Source organism: Capricornis sumatraensis, chromosome 2 (genome assembly GCF_032405125.1).
Source record: "Capricornis sumatraensis isolate serow.1 chromosome 2, serow.2, whole genome shotgun sequence".
NCBI classification, from domain to species: Eukaryota; Metazoa; Chordata; class Mammalia; order Artiodactyla; family Bovidae; genus Capricornis; species Capricornis sumatraensis.
The window spans coordinates 194,786,561-194,799,269 of NC_091070.1; positions in this window are offsets into that span (position 1 = coordinate 194,786,561).

Consider the following 12,709-nt stretch of genomic DNA (forward strand, 5'->3'; position numbering starts at 1 on the left):
CAAGCTGGTTTTAGAAAAGGCAGAGGAACCAGAGATCAAATTGCCAACATCCGCTGGATCATTGAAAAAGCAAGAGAGTTCCAGAAAAACATCTATTTCTGCTTTATCGACTATGCCAAAGCCTTTGACTGTGTGGATCACAATAAACTGTGGAAAATTCTGAAAGAGATGGAAATACCAGATCACCTGACCTGCCTCTTGAGAAATCTGTATGCAGGTCAGGAAACAGCAGTTAGAACTGGACATGGAACAACAGACTGGTTCCAAATATGAAAAGGAGTACGTCAAGGCTGTCTATTGTCACCCTGCTTATTTAACTTATATGCAGAGTACATCATGAGAAACGCTGGACTGGAAGAAACACAAGCTGGAATCAAGACTGCCGGGAGAAATATCAATAACTTCAGATATGCAGATGACACCACCCTTATGCAGAAAGTGAAGAGGAACTAAAAAGCCTCCTGATGAAAGTGAAAGTGGAGAGTGAAAAAGTCGGCTTAAAGCTCAGCATTCAGAAAATGAAGATCATGGCATCTGGTCCCATCATTTCATGGAAAATAGATGGGGAAACAGTGGAAACAGTGTCAGACTTTATTTTGGGGGGCTCCAAAATCACTGCAGATGGTGACTGCAGCCATGAAATTAAAAGACGCTTACTCCTTGGAAGAAAAGTTATGACCAACCTAGATAGCATATTCAAAAGCAGAGACATTACTTTGCCGACTAAGGTCCGTCTAGTCAAGGCTATGGTTTTTCTAGTGGTCATGTATGGATGTGAGAGTTGGACTGTAAAGAAGGTTGAGTGCTGAAGAATTGATGCATTTGAACTGTGGTGTTGGAGAAGACTCTTGAGAGTCCCTTCGACTGCAAGGAGATCCAACCAGCCCATTCTGAAGGAGATCAGCCCTGGGATTTCTTTGGAAGGAATGATGCTAAAGCTGAAACTCCAGTACTCTCCCACCTCATGCGAAGAATTGACTCATTGGAAAAGACTCTGATGCTAGGAGGGATTGGGGGCAGGAGAAGGGGATGACAGAGGATGAGATGGCTGGATGGCATCACTGACTCGATGGACGTGTGTCTGAGTGAACTCTGGGAGTTGGTGATGGACAGGGAGGCCTGGCATGCTGCGATTCATGGGGTTGCAAAGAGTCGGACATGACCGAGCGACTGAACTGAACTGAAACACCATACTTCCATGAAGCCCTTCTGATCTAGGTCTAGCACAGGAGCTCATTCTTTCCACATATCTTCATTTCCTCTATCACACCACTTATATGAATTATGAACATTTTTAAACTGTTAACTCCTCTTTCCAGGCTACAGAGGTTTTCCAGAAAAGAGACTGCTTCTGACTCATTGATCACTATATTCCACGTGTATGTGTGTGTGTGTGACAATGTTTGGCACAGAATAAATGCTCACTAACTTACTAGTGATCCAAAGTAAAATAATCAAAAAGCAAACTTTTAAAGTACTTCCACCCACAAAGGATCCCAAGAGTTGTGCTAAGACTGATAAGGCTCTAATGTAATTACCATTTTAAAGTTCACTAACGCCAACATAAAATTATTAGTTTGCATAAGGAAGTTCAAACTTAAACTATGTTTTATCAGGGCTTTCTATCCTAGTCACAACTTCAAGCAGCTTCTATTAGTCTGATGACTCACCTTTAAAGAAAAAAGAAAAAGGTGTGATTCAAGAGTATCCATAAATACAGCAATGGAATATCTAGAAAACTGGGACTGGAATTTCAAGTCAATGATTACCAATAAGTAACAGACTTGCTTTTCTGATGTTTAATCAAATGAACATTTTTATGAGCATTAGTGGAGTCTGGTGAAAGAACACTAGCGCAAGACTCTGGCAAATCCAAGTCTGAATTCATGGTCTAGCTTTTAACAAGGAGAAGGAAATGGCAACCCACTCCAGTATACTTGCCTGGAGAATCCTGTGGATGGAGAAGCCTGGTGGGCTGCTGCTCATGGGGTTGCATAGAGTTGGACACGACTGAAGCGACTTAGCAGGCATGTATGCATGCACTGGAGAAGGAAATGGCAACCCACTCCAGTATTCTTGCCTGGAGAATCCCAGGGACAGAGGAGGCTGGTAGGCTGCCATCTATGGGGATGACTGAAGTGATTTAGCAGCAGCAGCATCTAACAACTCTTGTTGCTTTGAGCAAGTTACCTAAACTTTCTGAGTCTTAGTTTCTTTATACTTTGTATGAACACTAACCTTGCCAGGGCAGTTTTAATAATGAAGAAAGTATTTATATATAAAGTGTCTTCCTTAGGTCTCATATGTTAAATGTTCAATGAGTGGTTGCTATTACTATTCATCATTAAAATGCAATCTGTGTGAAAGAAGTACAACAGAAAACCAGAATGTGATCTGAACCATAAAGCCAACAGTGGACTAGTCTGTTTATACAATTAGTAATCCATCAGAGCCACTGGTCTTACGTGATCGATTCAAGTTTGAACAATGAAAAGAAACACAGGAACAAAAAGCAACTTGACTATTCGACTTTCTGAAGAGGCTAAGTATATTTGATCCTACAAAAACATGCTTTAAATACAAACTATCTCACTCACAGTGGCAGAAAAAGGAATGAGATAATCTTTGAGAAGAGCTTTATTTCAGCAAGATCAAGACCAAAGTACAAAGAGGAAGATGTGGGAAGCTGACATTATTGCTATATCACATTCACACAGGGTTTCAATTTCCAGGATATCAACCTGGCATCTTTCACAAACATTGAATTCTCGGTCAAGAGCTATTAGGACCAGGTAGTTGCTTTCACTAGCACACACTGGGGGAAAAAAAAAAAAAAGCAGAGTTGAACAAATATTGGAAAACATGGTAACAGATGTATCAAATATACACACCCACTGAAACCTCTAGAACAAAACTGATCTGAGATTGGCAATGAAACAAGTTAACATGCATAATTCTCAAGTCTAGAGTAATAAGACTCAAGACATAAAAACAAATTTGTGTATACAGACTATATTATTCAGATATACAACATCCTTTAAGTAGCAAACAGATGGTCCATGACTGGAACCATTAATGAACACTACAGTAGTCCAAGTCCATATCTTCAATTTTTAAATAGGTAGTAGGTATCTATTGTATTATCTTTGTCAACAGAACTCTAGGATTGCCTCTCATTCCATACACACACATAAATTTTTATTGCAAGATAAAAAGCCATATTCTGGGAAAACTAATCAATTTAACCAGTTTATTAATCTGCTGTGGGCTCTTGGACTAAACTAACGAATTACAGACTCTCGTACGCTATTCCTAAGAGACAACTGCAATCCCTGCCTTTCTGTGAGATTTGCTAGTACCCTTACAAAATTCTCCTTTTCCTTCAGTAACCTCTAATTGGTTGCTTTAACTTACAACAAATATCTTAACAAATACATCTGCACAGAATGATATAAATTGAGACAAATGACATAAAAATCAGAGTTTTGAAACTTCCCAGTGGTTAAGACTTCACCTCCCAATCCAAGGGGCACAGACTGACCCCTGGCCAGGGAGCTAAAATCCCACACGCCTCACAGTCAGAACATAAAACAGAACCAAAGTTGTAACAAACTCAATAAGGACTTTTTAAAATGGTCCACATCAGAAGCAAAAATTATTTAAAAATCAGAGTTCAAACCTTAATCACATACCTAAAATTTCAAAGATCAGACACTAGCTCAGAAATTCTATGAGCTACAGTAGATAATAAGAGATACTTTCACTGGGGAAGGGTCTTGTTCTTTTAGATCACTTCAGGCAGAAGACTGACAGGAACATATAATTTGTACAGCACAAATTGTACATACCAGAAGTAATAACAAGAGTTTGTGTAAAGAACGGTTATGACTCACCATTACTCTAGTCACAACAAGTTATATATTTTATGTACAAACTACCAACTATTGAAAACCTAGTCAAACAGGTAGGTTCATAAAATTTTTACCCTAACATCTGCAGTAAAATGAGATCCTATGTTGTACCTGTCTTGACAACCTTGAAGGGGAACAATTTAGAGCACTGTATCTTAATTTTAACAATGTCAAATTAAAGAAGAGCAAAATCTAATTGTATCAGCCAAAGCTTTGGATAATAGTTGGAGGAAACAAGCCCATGCTCAAATTACTTGTACCAGGAACACTACAACATTATTTAATAACAATGCAAAGAAAATCTCTAACTACAGATGATCTTCCAGTTTTATCTTTGGCCCCCTCTTCTTCTAAAGCCTTCAACTACCATCCCTATGCGAATGACTCTCCGATTTCTCTAATCCTCACCTCTCACTCAAATTCCAGGGCCACAGCTGCTTCATCTACCCAACATACAATCCACCTCCATTTAGATATTTCACTATAACTCGAATTTCAAATAGTTACCCTTCACACTCAAAAGGACTATTTTCATCGGTTTGTTTTTTTTTTTTTTTTGGTCTTCCCATGTGGCATACAGGATCTTAGTTCCCTGACCAGGAATCAAACCCATGTACCCTGCATTGGGAGCACAGAATCTTAACCACTGGACAGCAAGGGAAGTCCCAGGAGAGCTATTTTCTCAAAGATTTGTCTACTCTCAATGTCTCCCCTTCACCTGGCATGCATGCCCCACTTTTTTCTGGCTTCTTTTCCTATCTTCAGTTCAGTTCAGTTCAGTCTCTCAGTCGTGTCTGATTCTTTGCGACCCCATGGATTGCAGCACACCAGGCCTCCCTCCCTGTCCATCACCAACTCCCAGAATTCACCCAAACTCATGACCATCGAGTCAGTGATGTCATCCAGCCATCTCATCCTCTGTCGTCCCCTTCTCCTCCTGCCCCCAGTCCTTCCCAGCATCGGTATCTTTTCCAGTGTGTCAACTCTTCGCATGAGGTGGCCAAAGTATTAGAGTTTAAGCCTCAGCATCAGTCCTTCCAATGAACACCCAGGGCTGATCTCCTTTAGGATGGACTGGGTGGATCTCCTTGCAGTCCATGGGACTCTCAAGAGTCTTCTCCAACACCACAGTTCAAAAGCATCAATTCTTCGGCACTCAGCTTTCTTCACAGTCTAACTCTCATATCCATACATGGCTACTGGAAAAACCATAGCCTTAACTAGACGGATCTTTGTTAGCAAAGTGATGTCTCTGCTTTTGAATATGCTATCTAGGTTGGTCATAACTTTTCTTCCAAGGAGTAAGCGTCTTTTAGTTTCATGGCTGCAGTCACCATCTGCAGTGATTTTGGAGCCCCCAAAAAATAAAGTCTGACACTGTTTCCACTGTTTCCCCATCTATTTCCCATGAAGTGATGGGACCAGATGCCATGATCTTCGTTTTCTGAATGTTGAGCTTTAAGCTGACTTTTTCACTCTCCACTTTCACTTTCATCAAGAGGCTTTTTAGTTCTTCTTCACTTTCTGCCATAGGGGTGGTGTCATCTGCGTATCTGAGGTTACCGATATTTCTCCCGGCAATTCTGACTCCAGCTTGTACTTCTTCCAGCCCAGTGTTTCTCATGATGTACTCTGCATATAAATTAAATAAGCAGGGTGACAATACAGCAACCCTCAACTGTAGTAGATCACATCCTCCTTCTTTATGAAACCATTCTTCCATGACTTATGTGACACTAAAATTGTTTTTCTCCTACTTCTTTGATATCTCCTTCACACTTTCATCCCTGACTCCTTCACCTTTACCCAATCTTAAATGTTGAAACGGAGCTTTCCCTGGTGTCTCAGTGGTAAAGAATCTGCCTGCCAATGCAAGAGACGCAGGTTCGATCTTTGGGTCAGGAAGATCCCCTGGAAAAGGAAACAGCAACCCACTCCAGTATTCTTGACTAGAAAATCCCAAGGATAGAGGAGCCTGATGAGCTACAGTCCATGGGGCCACAAAAGAGTCAGAAATGACTTAGCAACTAAATAACAACACAATGTTGGAATTCCTCAAAGTTCTATACTTAGCCCTCTTCTTTCTTGATTTATATTCTTTTCCAAGAGAATTCTACTACAATTGCCTCAGACACTATCTGTTAACAAGTCCTAATTTCCTTTTCTCTACTTCAGACCTCTTTTCTGGGTTCTAAATCTATATATACAAGTGCCTATTTAACTTTTTGTGTCTCACAGACATCTCAAACTTAATATGCACACCTACTGTCATCCTGTTTATTTAACTTATATGCAGAGTACATCATGAGAAATGCTGAGCTAGAAGAAGCACAAGCTGGAATCAAGAATGCCGGGAGAAATATCAACAACCTCAGATATGCAGATGACACCACCCTTATGGCAGAAAGGGAAGAGGAACTAAAAAGCCTCTTGATGAAAGTGAAAGTGGAGAGTGAGAAAGTTGGCTTAAAGCTCAACATTCAGAAAACAAAGATCATGGCATCTGGTCCCATCACTTCATGGGAAATAGATGGGGAAACAGTGGAAACAGTGTCAGACTTTATCTTTTGGGGCTCCAAAATCACTGCAGATGGTGACTGCAGCCATGAAATTAAAAGACGCTTACTCCTTGGAAGAAAAGTTATGACCAACCTAGATAGCATATTCAAAAGCAGAGACATTACTTTGCCAACTAAGGTCCGTCTAGTCAGGGCTATGGTTTTTCCAGTGATCATGTATGGATGCAAGAGTTCGACTGTGAAAAAAGCTGAGTGCCTAAGAAGTGATGCTTTTGAACTGTGGTGTTGGAGAAGACTCTTGAGAGTCCCATGGACTGCAAGGAGATCCAACCAGTCCATTCGAAAGGAGATCAGCCCTGGGTGTTCTTTGGAAGGAATGATGCTAAAGCTGAAACTCTAGTACTTTGGCCACCTCATGTGAAGAGTTGACTCATTGGAAAAGACTCTGATGCTGGGAGGGATTGGGGGCAGGAGGAGAAGGGGATGACAGAGGATGAGATGGCTGGATGGCATCACCGACTCAATGGACGTGAGTTTGAATGAACTCCGGGGACTGGTGATAGACAGGGAGGCCTGGCGCACTGCGATTCATGGGGGTCGCAAAGAGTGGGACACAACTGAGCAACTGAACTGAACTGAACTGAACTGACCTCTCATAATAATCAGTGCTGTTTCTTCTCTATTCCCTATATTATCAATTACCCAGATGCTCAGGACATAGTCATTCTCCATCTCTCCCTCTCCATGATGGTCATCATCAACATTCAATCATGTCCTAAAATTGATAAAAAATACACTTTCTCTGTCAACAACCACTACTTTGGTCCAAGCCACTATTATACCATAACTGGATTACAGAAATAATCTCTTAAATGATCATCTCATAGTACCTTTGTCACTTTCCCCAATCCATCCTTCACTCAGCAGCTAAAGTAATCTTTTAAAAAGGTCTAATTAGGGGCCAACAAGGAAATCAAAAGACAGCTTTAAAACTATCTTTTAAAAATACCTTAAGACAAATGAAAATGGAAATACAATATGCCAAAATTAATGGGATGCAGAAAAAACATTTCAAAGAGGGAAGTTTATAACCATAAACTCCTACCTAAAACTAAGAAAAATCTCAAATAAACAACCTAAGTTTACACTTTCCTAGGAAAATAGGAAAAGAAGAACAGAAATAGCCCACAGTTAGTAAATGGAAGGAAATAAGAAAGATTAGAGTGAAAATAAATGAAATAGACACTACAAGACCATAGAAAACATCAATGAAACTAAAGCCAGGTTTTTGAAAACATAAACTTTAAGCTAGACTCACCAAGAAAAAACGTGGACTCAGATAAATAAAATCAGAAATGAAAGAGGATACATAACAACATGTCACAAAAATAAAAAGAATCTAAACAGCCAACTATAAACAATTATACACCAGTAAATTAAACAACCTAGAAAAAAATGAACAAATTACTAGAATCATACAACTTTATGAAACTAAATCATGAAGAAATACAAAATCCAAATGGAGCGATTACTAGTAAGAAGATCATTAATAACAATACTCCCAACAACAAAGTTCAATGTCAGCCATATTTAAAGAAGAATTAACACCAAATTAATTAATAATACCAATTAATACCAACCCTTCTCAAGCTCTTTGAAAAAACAGAAAAGGAGGGAATGTCTTTTACAAGGCCAGAATTACTCTGATACCAAAACCAGACCACACATCAGAAGAAAAGAAAATTACAGACAAACATCCCTGATAAACACAGATGCAAAAATCCTCAACAAAATATCAGCAAACAAATTCAATGATATATTAAAACGGTCATACACTACAATTAAGTGGGATTTATTCTAGGGACGCAAGGATGGTTCAACACCTGCAAATCAAGGTGATATATACCACGCTAGCAAAATGAAGGATAAAAATCATATGATCATCTCAAGAGATGCAGAAAACCATCTGACAAAACTCAATACCTATTCATAATAAAAAAATCTCAAAGAAGTGGGAATAGAGGGAATGTACCTCACCATAACTAAAGGCCATACATACCAAGTGCATAGCTAATATCATACTTAGTGGTGAAGAGCAGAGTTTTCCTTTAAGATCAGAAACAAGACAAAGATGTTAACTTTCACCACTTTTATTCAACATAGTATTGGAAAGCCTAGCCAGAACAATCAGGCAATGAAAAGAAATAAAAAGCATCAAAATTGGAAAGGAAAAAGTAAAACTGCCACTATTTGCAGATGACATTATATTATATACAGTATAGAAAATCTTAAAGACTTCACCAAAAAACTTAGAACTAATAAATAAATTCAGTAAAGTTGAAAAATACAAAATCAATATATACAAAAATGTGTTGCATTTCTATACACTAATAAACTATCAGAAAGAGAAATTAAGAACACAATTCCACTCACAATTGCATCAAAAAGATTAAAATACCTAGGAATAAGTTTAACCGAGGAGATGAAAGATTTGTAACTGAGAACTCTAAGACACTGGTTAAAGAAGTTGAGGAAGACATAAACAAGCAGAAAGATATTCTGTGCTCATGGATTACAAGAATTAATATTGTTTAAATTTACATACTACTCAAAGCATTCTACAGATCCAAAGCAATCAATACCAAAATTCCAACAACATTTTTCACAGAAATAGAACAAACAATCCTAAAATCTGGATGGAACCTCAAAAGATCCCAAATAGCCAAAGCAATTGTGATAAGGACTTAAAAAGCTGGAGGCATCACACTCAAATTATATTACAAAGCTATAGTAATCAAAGCAGTATGGTATTGGCACAAAAACACACATAGGTCAATGGAACAGAAATAGTGCTCAGAAATAAATCCATATATATAAATGCATATAATATATAGTCAATTAATATAACAAAGGATACAAGAATATACAACAGGGAAAGGATAATCTCTCTTATAAATAATATAGGGAAAGTTGGACAGCTATGTGCAAAAGAATATAACTATTCTTACAGTATATACTAAAATTAACTCAAAATGGATTAAAGACTTGAATAGTAAAACCTGAAATCATAAAATTCCTACAAGAAAAATAGTAGACTCCTTGACATTTGCTTTGATGATGATTTTTTTGGATCTGAGTCTAAAACAATAGAACGAAGGCAGAAATAAACAACTGGGACTAAATCAAACCACAAAGTTTCTGCATAGCAAAGGGAATCATCAAAAAAATGAAAATGCTTGTAAAAAATGGAGAGAATACCTATAAACCATATATCTAACAGGGGTTTAATATCCAAAATAAATAAAGAATTCATGCAACTCAATAGCAAAAAACCAAAAATCTGATTTAAAAATGGACAGAGGTCTGAATAGACATTTTCCCAAATATGACATATTTACAGCCAACAAGTACATGGAAAGGTGCTTAATATGACAAATTATCAAAGAAATACAGATCAAAACCACAGTGATAGCACCTCACACCTGTAAGAATGGCTACTATCAAAAAGACAAGAGATGATAACTGTTGGCAAGGACTTGGAGAAAAGTGAACCCTGCGCACTGTTGGTGGTGACATAAATTGGTGCAGCCACCACAGAAAACAGTATGGAGGTTGCTCAAAAAGTTAAAAATAGAGCTATCGGGAAATAATCCAAGTATCCAATGAATAAACAGATGAAGAAAATGTAGTATAGACAATGGCATATTATTCAGACATAAAGAAAGAAATCTTGCCATTTACACCAACATGGACGGAACTTGAGAGCATTTTGCTAAGTGAAATAAGTCAGAAAAAGATAAACACTATATGATCTCACTTATATGCAGAATTTAAAAAAACAAAACATCAAACTCAGAAAATTGGCGATTGCTAGAGATGAGGGGATTGCGAGTGGTGAAATGGGAGAAGGAATCAAAAGGTACAAACTTCCAGTTATAAAATAAATGCCATGGGACATAATGTACACCATAGTGACTATAGTTAATATTACTATACTGCATATTTGAAAGCTGTTAGACAGCAGATCTTAAAAGTGCTTAATCAAAAGTCTTTTTCAATTACATGTTAACTTGGCTTATTGTGGTGATCATTTCACACTACTACATACAGATATCCAATCATTATACTGTATACTGAAACTAATAAAATGTTATACATCAATTATACCTCGATTAAATATCAATTAAATTAAATATAATTTAATCAAGTGATTCTTCAACTTGAAATTCTTCAACGGTTTCTTGTTGCACTTACAATAATATCAAAACTCCTTACTCTGACTTTATAAGGTCTGCATAATTTAATCCTTGCCTAACTCTGCAGCTTATTCTTTTGCCACATCCCCTTCCATTTACTTCTCTCCATCCACACTGACATCTTCCTATTCTTTAAGAGTATTACATCCTTTCCACCTCTGGTTCTTTTTGGTGCTATCCCTTCTCCTTGCATTACTGTTTCCCACTCTTTTCTTATAACTCTCTCCTGGCTAATAAAAACTCACTCAACCTTCAGGTCTCTGATTAAATCTCAGTTCCACCAGGAAGATCTCCTTTGACTCCTCAGACTAGGTCTCCTGCATTATTCTCTCATAACCCTATAATTATTTCTGTAACACTGTGAAATATCAGCTATATGAAGGTAGGTTCCATGACTATGTAGTTCACTAAAGAACTGATAGGATTTAACATAATAGAGAGAAAACAATAAATAAATAAATATTTGTTCTATGATTCAAGTATGATTCACCAGGCCATTCAGGTATGACCTAAATCAAATCCCTTACGATTATACAGTAGAAGTGACAAATAGATTCAAGGGATTAGATCTGATAGAGTACAAGAAAAACTACGGACGGGGTTTATAAAAATGTACAGGAGGTGGTGATCAAAACCATCCCCAAGAAAAAGAAATGCAAAAGGCAAAATGGTTGTCTGAAGAGGCCTTACAAATAGCTGAGAAAAGAAGAGATGTGAAAGGCAAAGGAGAAAAGGAAAGACATACCCATCTGAATGTAGAGTTCCAAAGAATAGCAAGGAGAAATAAGAAAGCCTTCCTAAGTAAACAATGCAAAGAAATAAAGGAAAACAATAGAATAGGAAAGACTAGAGATTTCTTCAAGAAAATTGGAGATACCAAGGGAACATTTCATGCAAAGATGGGCACAATAAAGGAGAGAAACAGTATGGACCTATCAGAAGCAGAAGATGTTAAGAAGAGGTGGCAAGAATACACAGAACTATACAAAAAAGATCTTAACAACCTGGATAACCATGATGGTGTGATCACTCACCTAGAGCCAGACATCTTGGAGAGCAAAGTCAAGTGGGCCTTAGGAAGCATCACTACAAACAAAGCTAGTGGAGGTGATAGAATTCCAACTGAGCTATGTCAAATCCTAAAAGATGATGCTGTGAAAGTGCTCCACTCAATATGCCAGCAAATCTAGAAAACTCAGCAGCAGCCACAGGACCAGAAAAGGTCAGTCCTCATTCCAATCCCAAAGAAAGGTAATGCCAAAGAATGTTCAAACTACCACAAAATTGTACTCATCTCACATGTTAGCAAAGTAATGCTCAAAATTCTCCAAGCTAGGCTTCAACAGTACGTGAAGTGAGAACTTCCAGATGGTCAAGCTGGATTTAGAAAAGGCAGAGGAACCAGAGATCAAATTGTCAACATCAGCTGGATCATAGAAACAGCAAGAGAGTTCCAGAAAAACATCTACTTCTGCTTCATTGACTATGTTGAAGCCTTTGTGTGGATCACAACAAACTGTGGAAAATTCTTAAAGAGATGGGAATACCAGACTACCTTACTTGTCTCCTGAGAAACCTGTATGCAGGTCAAGAAGCAACAGTTAGAACCACACTAGGAACGACGGCTGGTTCAAAATCAGGATAGGAGTACATCAAGGCTGTATATTGTCACCCTGCTTATTTAACTTATATGCAGAGTGAAACTGAAACTGAAGTCGCTCAGTCGTGTCCGACTCTCTGCAACCCCATGTACTGTAGCCTACCATGCTCCTCCATCCATGGGATGGATACTGGAGTGGGTTGCCATTTCCTTCTCCAGAGGATCTTCCCAACCCAAGGATCGAACCTGGGTCTCCTGCATTGTAGGCAGACGCTTTACCGTCTGAGCCACCAGGGAAGCCTCTTATATGCCGAGTACATCATGCAAAATTCTGGGCTGGATAAATCATGAGCTGGAATCAAGATTGCCAGGAGAAATATCAATAACCTCAGATATGCACATGACACCACCCTTATGGCAGAA